The sequence below is a fragment of the Stegastes partitus genome, unplaced genomic scaffold (genome assembly GCF_000690725.1).
Source record: "Stegastes partitus isolate 25-593 unplaced genomic scaffold, Stegastes_partitus-1.0.2 Scaffold772, whole genome shotgun sequence".
In the NCBI taxonomy this organism is placed as follows: Eukaryota; Metazoa; Chordata; class Actinopteri; family Pomacentridae; genus Stegastes; species Stegastes partitus.
The window spans coordinates 281815-294049 of NW_007578503.1; positions in this window are offsets into that span (position 1 = coordinate 281815).

The window sequence follows — 12235 nt, forward strand, 5'->3', positions numbered from 1 at the left end:
TGCACTCTAAAAAAATAATTCAAGGGGATTTTTTTCCACCACTTAACTAAATGTGTGGTTGTAAGTTCTAATGAATAAACAAATAATGCATTGATTTATATATCTTTTAAGTTGAAAACATTATTTTAATGAGTTGGGTGGACAGCTGAGGTAACCTAAAGAAATATTCAATTATTTTGCATCTTGAGTTTAGGATTTTAAGTCCCCACCTCCATTTTGGACATTTTCAGATGGTACGTTTAAGTATAGTGGAAAATCTATTTCCCACAACTCAACGTATACCGCCTTCCAAATTATTATGCAAATTGTATGTAAGTGTCATGAAGAATATATATTTTTTTTTTCAATTAAGCTCATGGATGATATTGTGTCTCTGGGCTCTTTGGATCACTGAGATCAATCTCAGACACCTCTGATAATCAGTTTGCCAGGTGAGCCCAATTAAAGGAAAAACTGCTAAAGAAGGATGTTCCACATTATTAAACAGACCAACATTTTCAAGCAATATGGGAACGAAAAAGGATCTCTCTGCTGACAAAAAGCGTGAAATAGTTGAATTCCTTGGACAAGGTATAATGACCTTAGATATTTCACAAAAACATGAGTGTGATCATCGTACTATTACGAGATTTGTGGCTGATTCAGAGCACACAGGTTCGTGCAGATAAAGGTACAATGAGGAAGGTTTCTGCCAGACAAATACATCAGATTAAGAGACCAGCTGCTAAAATGCTGTTACAAAGCAGCAAGCAGGTATTTGAAGCTGCTGGTGCCTCTGGAGTCCCGCGAACATCAAGGCAAAGGATCCTCCAGAGGCTTGCAGTTATACATAAACCTTCTATTGGGACACGCCTAACCAATGCTCACAAGAAGAAATGGCTGCAATGGGCCCAGAAATACATGAAGACCAATTTTCAAACAGTCTTGTTCACTGATGAGTGCCATACAACTCTGAATGGTCCAGATGGATGGAGTAGTGAATGGTTGGTGGATGGTCACCATGTCCCAACAAGGCTGCAACATCAGCAAGGAGGTGGCGGTGTCATGTTTTGGGATGGAATCATGGGGAGAGAGCTGGTCGACCCCTTTAGGGACCCTGAAGGTGTGAAAATGACCTCTGAAAAGTATGTGGAGTTTCTGCCTGTCCACTTTCTTCCATGGTACAAAAAGAAGAACCGTGCTTTTCATTACAAAATGATCTTCATGCATGACAATGCACCATCTCAAGGAATACCTCTGCATCACTGGCTGCTATGGGTACAAAAAGTGAGAAACTCATGGCGTGGCCCCCATCCTTCCCTGACTTCAACCCTATTGAGAACTTCATCCTCAACAAAACGATCTATGAGGGTGGGAGGCTGTTTACATCCGAACAGCAGCTCTGGGAGGCTATTCTGACATCCTGCAAAGACATTCAAGCAGAAACTCTCCAATAACTTACAAGTTCAATGGATGCAAGAATTGTAAAGCTGCTATCAAATAGGGGGTTCTAAGTTAAAATGTAACTTGTCTGTCAAGGATGTTTTTGACTGAAATAGCTTTTGATTACAGTAAATATGACTTCCTAATGCTGCAAATTCAACAAATGACCATTTTCAGTTCTTTACAACCTATAAAATGTTTTGGAACTCTGTTGTGCTTAATAATTAAGAACAGTGCATTTTAAGTTTTTTGTTTTTGAAAAAAAATTCTGCTATCATTGGGAGATTTGTTCATAACATTCAAATTATACTGTAACGGTTGATGACTTGCAAATTATGCTGGCTGTCATTTGCATTGACTATTTAGGAAAATCAAAGAAAAATATATAGTTTGCTTAATAATTTGAAATGGGGTATAGTTTGTAGGTTGAACATAATTTCATTAGAAGTTGCCATAACTCAAAGGGATCCATGCAAACGGTTGCATTTTGTTGTTGTTGTTGTTGAGCTTAAACATGATTCTTTAAAGTGTACATTAGGGGGGATGCACTAGTAGCTTGTCATGCACCTACAGTTGCTTTACATGTGTTTTGATCATGTCCCATAGACACCTTAGAGCGCACTAAAATGTAGCATTTAATGGAATTTTTCATTCCACAAAATTACCGACACCAAGTTAACTGTTTTGCGATTGTTAATTGCTTCTTCAATCTGATAGATTGCTATTTGAACATGATGGATGGATAGGAGGGGATTTTTAATGAAACTGGTCATTCATTTTGCAAAATAATCAAACTGGCAGGAACATAATCTCCTTTTCATCCATACTTCTCATCAGTTCTGGAAAAAAAAAATCAGCAACAAAACCTGTCCTATCCCATATTGAATCTTTCCATTCTTTAATTGTTTGAAGATGCTAACAAACCATCTAATTTTCTTCTTTTTAAAACTGTTAAAGCTTAAATACTTACACAGAGTAAAATCCAGGAAAAGAAAACCCGACCATGGTAGAACATTTTGATTCACATAGTGCTGAGGCAGCATTCTGTGTGAGGCTTAGCAGATCAAACAGCATCTTTTACAAATTGACTTAGTTTCCAGCTTGTTTCTTTAACTCTCATTTATGCTCTAATAATGCAGTTTTGACTTTGATATTATGCTACAGATGAAAAATCTTTCTTATGCCCTGCGATTAGAGAGCCGGGTCAGAAAACTAATGATGCATGACAGAACAGTTTGGGGTTAAAGAGGAGGTATTATGCAATAGTAGTATCGTCTGGTCTGATCTCACAGTAATGCGATGCAGTAACTGATGATATTAAGCATTGATATTTTTTCTTATTCAGCCGGTCCTGGACAGAACAGTCATTAGGAATTATGGATAGAGGGTCAGAGAGAGATAATTTTCCAACCCCCAACCCTGACAACAGGCCTTTCTGGGGGTTTTAGTTTTGCTCATAATTCCTATGAGCAATGATAATATTATGCTTTCCAATATCACTGCTGAGATCTGACAATGTGACCACAAGGAATCCACAAACTGTCAGATAACTACATGATGACCACCAGGTTGTCCCACTTTTATCAAAAGCAACTCCCTGGTTAAACTTTGACATATAATTTTCTTCTACAATGAAAGTTTTATTATATTTTCCCTCCAGATAAAGCAGTTCAGGTTGTTTGGCTTAACTGTTGGCTTGTTTGCAACCTGTCTAAATGTCTGGCTGCTCATTTTTCCTCATCAAAACTTCTTATGGCAAGTTGCCATGTTCTTTAACATCAGCAGCTATTCTGGTGAGCACAATCTATCATAACTGACAGAAATAAGCCCCCCAAAACTACCAAAATAGAGCCAAAGTTTATAAAAAGTGGAATTATCCTGGAGCATCTTCCTCAAAAGATGTTTGTCTCGGCTTGAACACAGGTCACGCTGCTTCAAAAATGGCTTCGATATAAGCCACAAAGAGACTCGCAAAAAAAAAAAAAAGAAAAACTATGACTGGTATTTCTATTCGCAGACATCTTTTGGGAAAGGGTGTGAAGATAACAGAAACACATTAGATATGTGGTGATATTCTATATAAAAACACAACATGATTACTGTCTGGCATCTCAGCAGACACCTCTGTCAAACAGAGAACAGATGAAGACTGAAACATGAGTAGCTACTGGCGCTGATGAGATGATACAGACGCAATATGATCACACATATTAGAGGCAGCAGTCGCTGAATGAGCTGTGATAATGGAAAAAATTTGACCGGAGAACAAATGCACATGCAATGAGTGTTTGTCCTTGCATGCGCACACGAACGTGTATAAAAAAACAAGTCACTCGATGATAGACAGAAACACTGACGGGTACGAACGATATACTGAGCTGCTAAAGGACCCAGTCGGCCCCCCTGGATCACCCAGACCAACCAAAATTCACCCAATCCCTCAATTGCCACCACTGTTATCACCCAATCAATAAACTCGGGCCTTCATTCAATTTGACAAGCATCTACATGGGGAGAAAGGCAATCGCTTAGCACCGGCAGGTATATGATATTGACCGGGAGGAGATAAGGCTTAGCCTATCCAATCATGCAGGGGAGATTGGGCCGGTGAGGTTTGGGGCTGGAGCCAATCCAGAGTGTCTGCACAGCCACTCGAGCAAAAGGCTGTAATAATGAAGAGCGCGAAGGAGCTGAGGAGCAAACAAACAGACAAATTTGTCCATCCTATTATGAGGAACGTGTGATAGAGAGGAGGAGGAACAAGTGGCTGTGTGTGTGTGTGTGAGAGAGTTAGAGAGACAATGGAAGACGGGGAAATGAGATGCGAGTTTTGCGGATATGACTGCTGGATTCTTGAGTTTATTTAGATTATTTAAATACTGCGAGATTCTGTGCAACTATATTACCAGACAAGAACCCAGATGAGGGTTTTTCCTGACTTACAATGAGCCTTTTTAGAGGCGCTACTGCACAACAATGAGCATGATCAGTCTGCGTACAGTCAAGGTAATGAGTCCGTTAGGTTATCTAAAAAAATCTTTTTTTAAAAAAGAAGCATGATTTGAGCATTTCATAAACAAAGATGTCAGTTAAACATGACTAAATGAAACCTCAGGAAAAAGTAAAATTAGTTGCATGTCTATAAAAGGACAAACATTCTTGTCTTCTGCATGAAGTCCTCCACCCGTCCACATCCTTATTTTCCCCGTTCCTACATAGAGGCCACGCTACACCTTGCATTGGCATTCCACTGAATAGAACCGAACAGAATCAACAAATAGATATTCCGCTGGTGTACGTTGAGGAGACGTCAAAGGCAGGTGCTGACATCCTGAGCTACAGAAGATGTGACCTTGCTACATCTGGTCTTCGTATTTCGGTCTCTTCAAGGGCGCATGAACGTAGCAGCGCTCTCATGTTTATTAAATGCAAACAAACTTCCAGTTCCACGTACAAGATGGTACAAATGGTAACAGGAGGCGAGAGTCAAAGGCAAAATACATGAACGAACTGCAAAGTGAAAAGGGTTGGAGCCCGAAAATAATTCAATATCGGAACCAACTGTCACTCCCAAATTGACTGTCTTTTCGTTTGCACGACAAAGCAGGTAAATCCGATGCTGTGGTAAACATGCAGTTTTATTTATTTCTGCAGTGGGACTATCTGAACTTTTTTAAGCTAGTTGAACAAAAAAAAAACAAAAAAGAAAAAAAAAAAGAGATTTACAGAATAAAATAACTTTCTTAAAAAGAGGGAGAATATATTTTGAAGAAAATAAGTATTTTCCATGTATTTTTATCTATACTTATATTTCTATGTATTATCTTTTTTGTAATACTCTATATTATATTATTCTATGTATTATTTTTGATGTATTTTTCTACGTATTTCTATTATTATTTCAATTATTTTTGTTGTTGTTTTTTGTTCTATTTCTACTTGAGACTGCAATGCTTGCTTTTGATATTCTATTGTCTGGACCCCAGGAAGACTAGCTGATGTCTTGGCATCAACTGAAGGGGATCCTTTTAAAAAAAACAAACAAATATATATAAGAAAGCAAAAGAATGACGACAGTCCTCCAGACTGACCCTTTGCAAGGCTTCATTAACATTAGCTTTATGCCATTATAGAGCCATCAACAGTGTACAAACCCACATGAACTGATATGTTACTGATTACGATTGTTGTTGTTACTGTTGCTGCTGATGTTGTGTTGCTTTTCTAGTACAACAATTTCCCTGAGGTTCGCACGGAAGGATCAATAAAGTTTTATTCTATTCTATTCTATTCTATTCTATTCTATTCTATTCATACAAACATACCCACCCACGTATACAGTCAGACACATGTGCTTGGTGTGATAATGTTCCTCCTGCCAGTGAGGTGTTGAACTGTAATTGTCTTTCTTACTGTAATTATGTTATTATACAACATATCCGGTACACACACAGTGTTGTCAGCTCCCAGATCTATTCATGTGAGTCCCCCCCTTTCCCTCTTCCACTCTTTTCATTTTTCTATCTGTCTCATTTGCTGTATCACTTTCATTTCCTCTCGCCCTCACTCCATGTGCGTCTCCCCCTCTATCTCTCTCTTATCTCGCCGATTTCTGACAGCAGAACATGGCCCACAGTCGTCTCCGCAGGGCCCAATCAATACTAAGTTAATGAGTCACTTTGGAGGTGAAAGGGGATTTGGTGAGTGTACGGTGAACACTCAGGGTGCTTTAACAACACGGTGTACAGTTGTACATTTTAGGACCTGATACAAATTAAGAGGACATTAGGGGAAAAGGTATCGGATATTGTGGGTTTTATTTATTAGTGCCTTTACCGTCAAAGTAGCCGAAAGGTCAGAAAGGTCGGAAGGGTTTCGGCGTCATTGATTTTACTTCGAGGTCCTTATTTGTCAAAGCACTGCCTTCAGACTACATACAGGCTTATAAAAAGAAGAGTTTGGAAGAGATTTGCAGATCCTGTACGTGGAATGTAGCTTAAGAAGAGGAAGCTTTTATTTGTTACAAATTCTTTACGGCACTGTGAAAATCTCTTTTCGCGTATCCAAGTTGGGGGTGAGAGCGCAGGGTCAGCCACGATAAGACGTCCCTGGAGCAGATTAAAAGCCTTGTTTAAGGGTCCGACAGTTTGGCAGCGTGGCATTGAGCACTTTATCTTCAAGAAAGTGTAAGATGTTGAATAGATCATTTTCCTTGAAAAAGAGAATCTATTTAAACTGTCAAAGTAAACCCTTTAAAATATTAATATTACAGCTATTGAATTTTTCTGGTTCCAATGCTTCTTGTCCACAAGTGAGCTGAATTTCCAGTTGATGTGACAAACTGAGGGATTGATCCACACTAAGTTGTATTAAAGTAAATGAGGGGTTGGATATATCTAGCAAATACAGTACAACACTTGAACTTATAAGCTTCTTAATGAACGTTTTTGTAGCTGATAAGTTGGTAATAACACACCTTGGTTTGGGTTGATGAGCATCCTGTAAACAATTCGTCAACACCAGTGTCCACACACCAGAGCAACTTGAGAAAGAGACTAATTTGGAGTTAAAATCCCCTCAAGAATCAGACAACAGCAGCTCCTGATGTGTCTGATGTGTGTTTAAACCTCTAAATGAGAGGAAAAACGTGACATTTATTAAATGTTTCCAAAATCTGCTGCAATTGGGGAAAAAAATGACAAATCGCCATCATGACAAATAAAGAGGGAATTTATATCAGAGTATTCTGTAGTGGAATCTTTCCAGAATTCAATTACTTCCCACTACCACTTGGGGCCACCACACAGTGAAGTTGGCTGTTTTGCTCTTACAGTCTGTTTGTGTGTGAAAGAGAGTGTGTATCTGTTTCCATTTTTACCACTTAGAATTACTGTGATTCTGTTTTTAAGAACCTAAAATAAATGCACTTCTAAATAATGACTTCACAACTATCGCACAGGCGGTAATCTGTCATATGAGGAGTTTTCATATATTTGATATCTTGTTTCAGAATATAAACACTTTATTTTCTGCTCCGTTGACTCCTCTGTTGTAGCTTTTAACTGGAGTTTATGGAAGGATATTTGCAGATGAGATTTGTCGAGTGGCTGCAGCCTAAAAACGGCTGCTGAAGTGCTTCCTCCCTCGCAGAGTTTGACTCCTGACAAGTGAACTGGAGCAAAGCCAAAGGTTCGGTGAGGGCCATTTGTTTAAATAAGAATGTGACACAGCTCAATGGATAGTTAGATAATGATCTGGGCTTCAGCCAAGCTCACTGGAGGCAGAATTAACTGGGATCTGTGTAGATGAAGAAGCAAGCTGAGGTGTATGGACTTCCATAGGTAATTCATCTCTTCCTGATGCCTGCAGATTGGATTTCTGAGTGGAAAACCCTGCTGTGTTATTGGCAAATGTGTACCGAAGGCAAATACATCCTCACATCTTTACGTCTCACGAAGGAGAATTAGTCAAATTTCATCATAAAAGCAGAATGAGAGCAGAAGAGTGAACTACAAGAAGGGCCTAGGGAGACTTTTCCGAACTTATCGTTGAGTTATCATGTACTCTTAAGTGACCACCACTGGGGCGCTCATTAATCCTCATAGCCAAAATGAGCTTTCATTTTTAAATATCAGTTTTTATTAGGTCGCTCGTGTGTCTTTGGAGAGCTGAAGAAGAGACTGTGTGTCCTCATATGCATTATGAATGAGAAGGAGCCCTCTTTATATTGTATATCTGAGATGGAGGTCATGCAGGAGAGGTCTGAAGTGCAGACTCAGGAAAACAAGCTGTCGCTGAGACCTTTCAGTCACCATAAAAAAAAAGACACCCAGACTTCATGATGAATGCCTTTGTGCTTGATGGACCATCTGTAGCTTTCTTTCATCAGTGGTGGGCCTTTGTGTTCTTTTTCCTTCATGTTGTTCCCTCTTTTGTAAGATAAAACACAACTACTCTTGTATCCTAACCACTTTCTCTGGTTTAAAAGCCAGATTTGGCACTTAAAGCTACAATTAATCCCAAATTTAAGCCCAAATTTAGGCCAAAAAACGATAATTTCCTGTTGTATACGTTGTTTTATATACAGGTTAAGGAGGCCCAACAATCCACCAGCAAAGAAAAAGGCCTGTCTCAGTTGATCAATGCAGGAATCACATCCATACCATTAATCAAACTGTGTTACCAACATTAGCTTTTTACTGTACGTCTACTGTTTCCATTGCATTTCCATAACGTAGCCACCTGCAACGGCGTCTTCTCGCTAAATGAGCTGTCATAAAAGGTTGCCGGGATCTTTGCGAAACCGCAACAAACAGCTTGCACTGATCTCAGATAATTACCGTTATCAATAACTCGCGTCTCGTGCCATTTTGCCTCATTTCTTGTGACTCTGCACTGTTAGTCAACAATCTGTCAGTCTCAGCATGGACATACGGAGAAACTTAATTACATCGCTAGAAGCTTCTGTCGGAGTGGCGTGCTTAGATGAGATGATCGGAGATGATTTTGAAGTGTAAAACATGTTTCAGAACTTGAAGTCTTTTAAATAAAAAAGACAACCTATTTCCTTTATCATGCAAATTCATGTGCTGATGTGTGAAACGAGGCTTCCTCTGATGCTGACTAGAAATCAGTGCTCATTGGCTGCATGCTTTCACTAATGCGTTTGTTCTTCACAAAATGGGTATTAAATTTATTTAACGCTTCACTGTTTTAACATGTTTACAGTCACTGATATTATTTTTTGTCTTTTTTTCACCTCTCTCTCTCTCTCCCATGCAGAGAAACCTGGTATTTGAATTCTCTCGCCCCTCTCTTACCTCAGAGGGATGAAGTGTGATTGTAATCTTAATCTCTTTGTTATGTCACACCTCCGCAGACTTCTGTTCATGCCTCGCTCCATCCGGCTCAGTCCAGCCCTCAGGACTGTCTGAAAGATAAAAGGAAGAACAGACGGATGGGATTTAACCTCTGCGGATGCACTCCAGGAATTCGTGTTTGCATTAATTTGCATCACCCCAACATGTCAGGAGTTCGCCTTGATATCGAGGACAAAGGCTTTACAGTTTGGCACGTAGGTGGGTCACTCCTTGATGTTTCATTACCATGTGTTCAGAGAAAATTTCATATGTAACCCCGCTGGCTTTTGGAATTAAACCTGACAAAATGTTTCGTTATGCATTTCCCATGCGGCTGCTTCTTTTTGACTCTATCAAACAAAGTGAGGAACTAACGTCAAAGATAATGGTTGGACCAAATGTTCTTACTCAAGATCCACTTACAAGCTTTTTCGGACCTTTTCTGCAGCATCTAACACACTTTATCTTTATGCTTTACATTGGGCATTAGAAATGTTGTGGAAAACTGGAGATTACTTGCTCTCTCACAGTAGCTAATGAACTGCAAAGATGACTCAGTTTTCATGTGGTTATGATTGTCATTAGTTAATTTTGGATCCCACTTTTTTGCCGAGTTTCTTGGGAAAAGTTAAGGTGAGGAGATAGATAGGTTGAACACAAAGCTCGATCCAGGAGACACGTAACCTTAGCCTGGTGGAAAGACCGGAAATGGATTTTAAAAAATCCAGCAGCCAGCACCTCTAAACCTCTAATCACTTTGTCTTGCTAAACCTTCTCAAAAGCTCAAAAGCCAAAGTGCAAAAACAGTTGTGTTTAGCCCGTGGACAGCATTTACAACTATCAGTCCTTAGTGGCCTTCATTGGCTTTCAGTGAGTTTTAGAACTGATTTTAGGGTTTTATTGCCTTTTTATTGTTTCTAAAGCCTTGAACGGTCAGGCTTCTGTCTATATCTGTGATCTGCTAGCTCCCTATGAGCCTGATTGTTGCCTGAGATCCTCCGACAGGGTCTCGCAAATACCTCCCAGTTCTCATCTCGTCTCCAAAGGTGAAGAGGCCTTTGCCATCTGGGCCCCTCAGCTTTGAAAAGATGATGCTGGGTTTCATTGTATCGTTTGGCTTTACTTCACCGATTTATTCGAGTTATTTCACCTTGTTTATATCTGAAGTTCTGGTTCTTATTACTTTTAATGTGTTTTTATTGTAAAGCACTTTCTTTTTGACGGCTGCTCTGTAAATAAAGTTTATTATTGTTGGCACAGTAACTTTCTGGAGTCGTTGCTGGCTGTCTGACAGCCTCACAGTGCTGATGACTCCAGCTTATTAAAGTATTTCGCTAATGGAATAGAACGGTGAAGAATTTAAAGTGGTGTTATGTTTATTGTTTACAGCTGCATGATAAACTATGGTAAAACGTGTTCGACAATGTGTTGATACGAGCTCCTGCAATTTGCAAACAGCACTCTTCAAATTATTATGGTAATATAAAAAAATAAAATAAATACTTTTTTTTTTTTTTTTTTACAAATTAGTTCAATATAAATGTTTTGGGTATATAAGTGCATCAACAATGTAATATGGAGACAGATATTCTACAAATGTAATATTTATGATGTGGTTTATTGTTTTTTTTAATTAGCTTAATTTTATTTTTTATTTTTTTCTATGTCTTTATATTAAATACTCAGTGAGCTTTTAAATTGCCCCTTGGGAATAAATAAAGTTATTTGAATTTAATTGAATTGAGTTGAAAAATCAGTACTTAAGCCAAAAATAAAGTCCAATTAGAAAGCCCCCCTGATGTTCATATTTTTAAGATTTAGGCTTTAACACTGCAGCAAAATCTGGTTTGAGGAATAAGACCGAACACGGTGTGAAAAGGTTGGACGCACATGAATGCACAAACACACACATATACTGTACACAGACATGGTCCGAGGTACAAAAGAGACTCCCTCCAGACACGCATGCTCACACAAACAATGACTGTCTGTCTCACGCTGTATGTACAATAAGGCTCCACTCTACATGATTCATGAAGGGCTTTATTCCACTTGGACTTACATTCCAGCGTGACCCAGTTTTTTTTTTTTTTTGCAGTCTGGCCACCGTTAAGTTCGCTGCACATTTTCTTTCCATGAAACTTTAAAGTGTCACCTACAATCAGCAGGGCCGTAAAAAGTGAAGCACTTTGTGATGGGGAGGAAAGAGCTGGCAGAGAGGAAAACTTCCTCTGAATTCATAATAATATATCCTTGAAGAGTAGACAAATATCTCTGCTTTTGTAGATTTTCCAAACTAAAATATTCCGTTATTTTTACAGGCACATCATGTTTTAGTCTGAAATGACAGTGGGGTCAAACTTCTTGCAGTAAGAAGACAAAATCATTAACTTTTTTTTTTTCAGCTTGGACATTTTCCAGTCATTGTAATACTGCAGGAGACAAGCTGCCCATTATGCACCAACTTGCAGAGCAGAGCAGGTCATTTAAAACTTTGTCTCCCACTTGACCCCTTTATTCGTGTTATTTTGCTGCACTTTGGATTAAAAATCAATATTTCTCGGTTGCGAGACCGGTAGTAGATGCTCTGGCTGGAGACTTTAAATAAAAAGATTGGTAATATAGATGAAAAAATTGCCAATATTAAATATTGAGAAGTTATTGCGCTGTTTGTGGCGGCTGCTATTCGACCATGAAATGATGTGTGTTCGTGTGTGCGGCTGAAATGGAGGAGGCGGGTTGTGGGGTTGGGGGGAAGATGGGCTCAGGTGTTGAGCTCGAAGGGGAATAAACTTTCACAGTTAGAAAGTAAAAACTTCTATCTATGTAGCAAGCAGGCCAATATTTTGACCCTTGACTTGCAGAAAGTAATAACTATCCCATAATTTAGAGAGAAATTCTTAGTTTGCAAAGGTCAATGTGGTGCCCAACTCAAATTCCCTGTCCTTAATGAC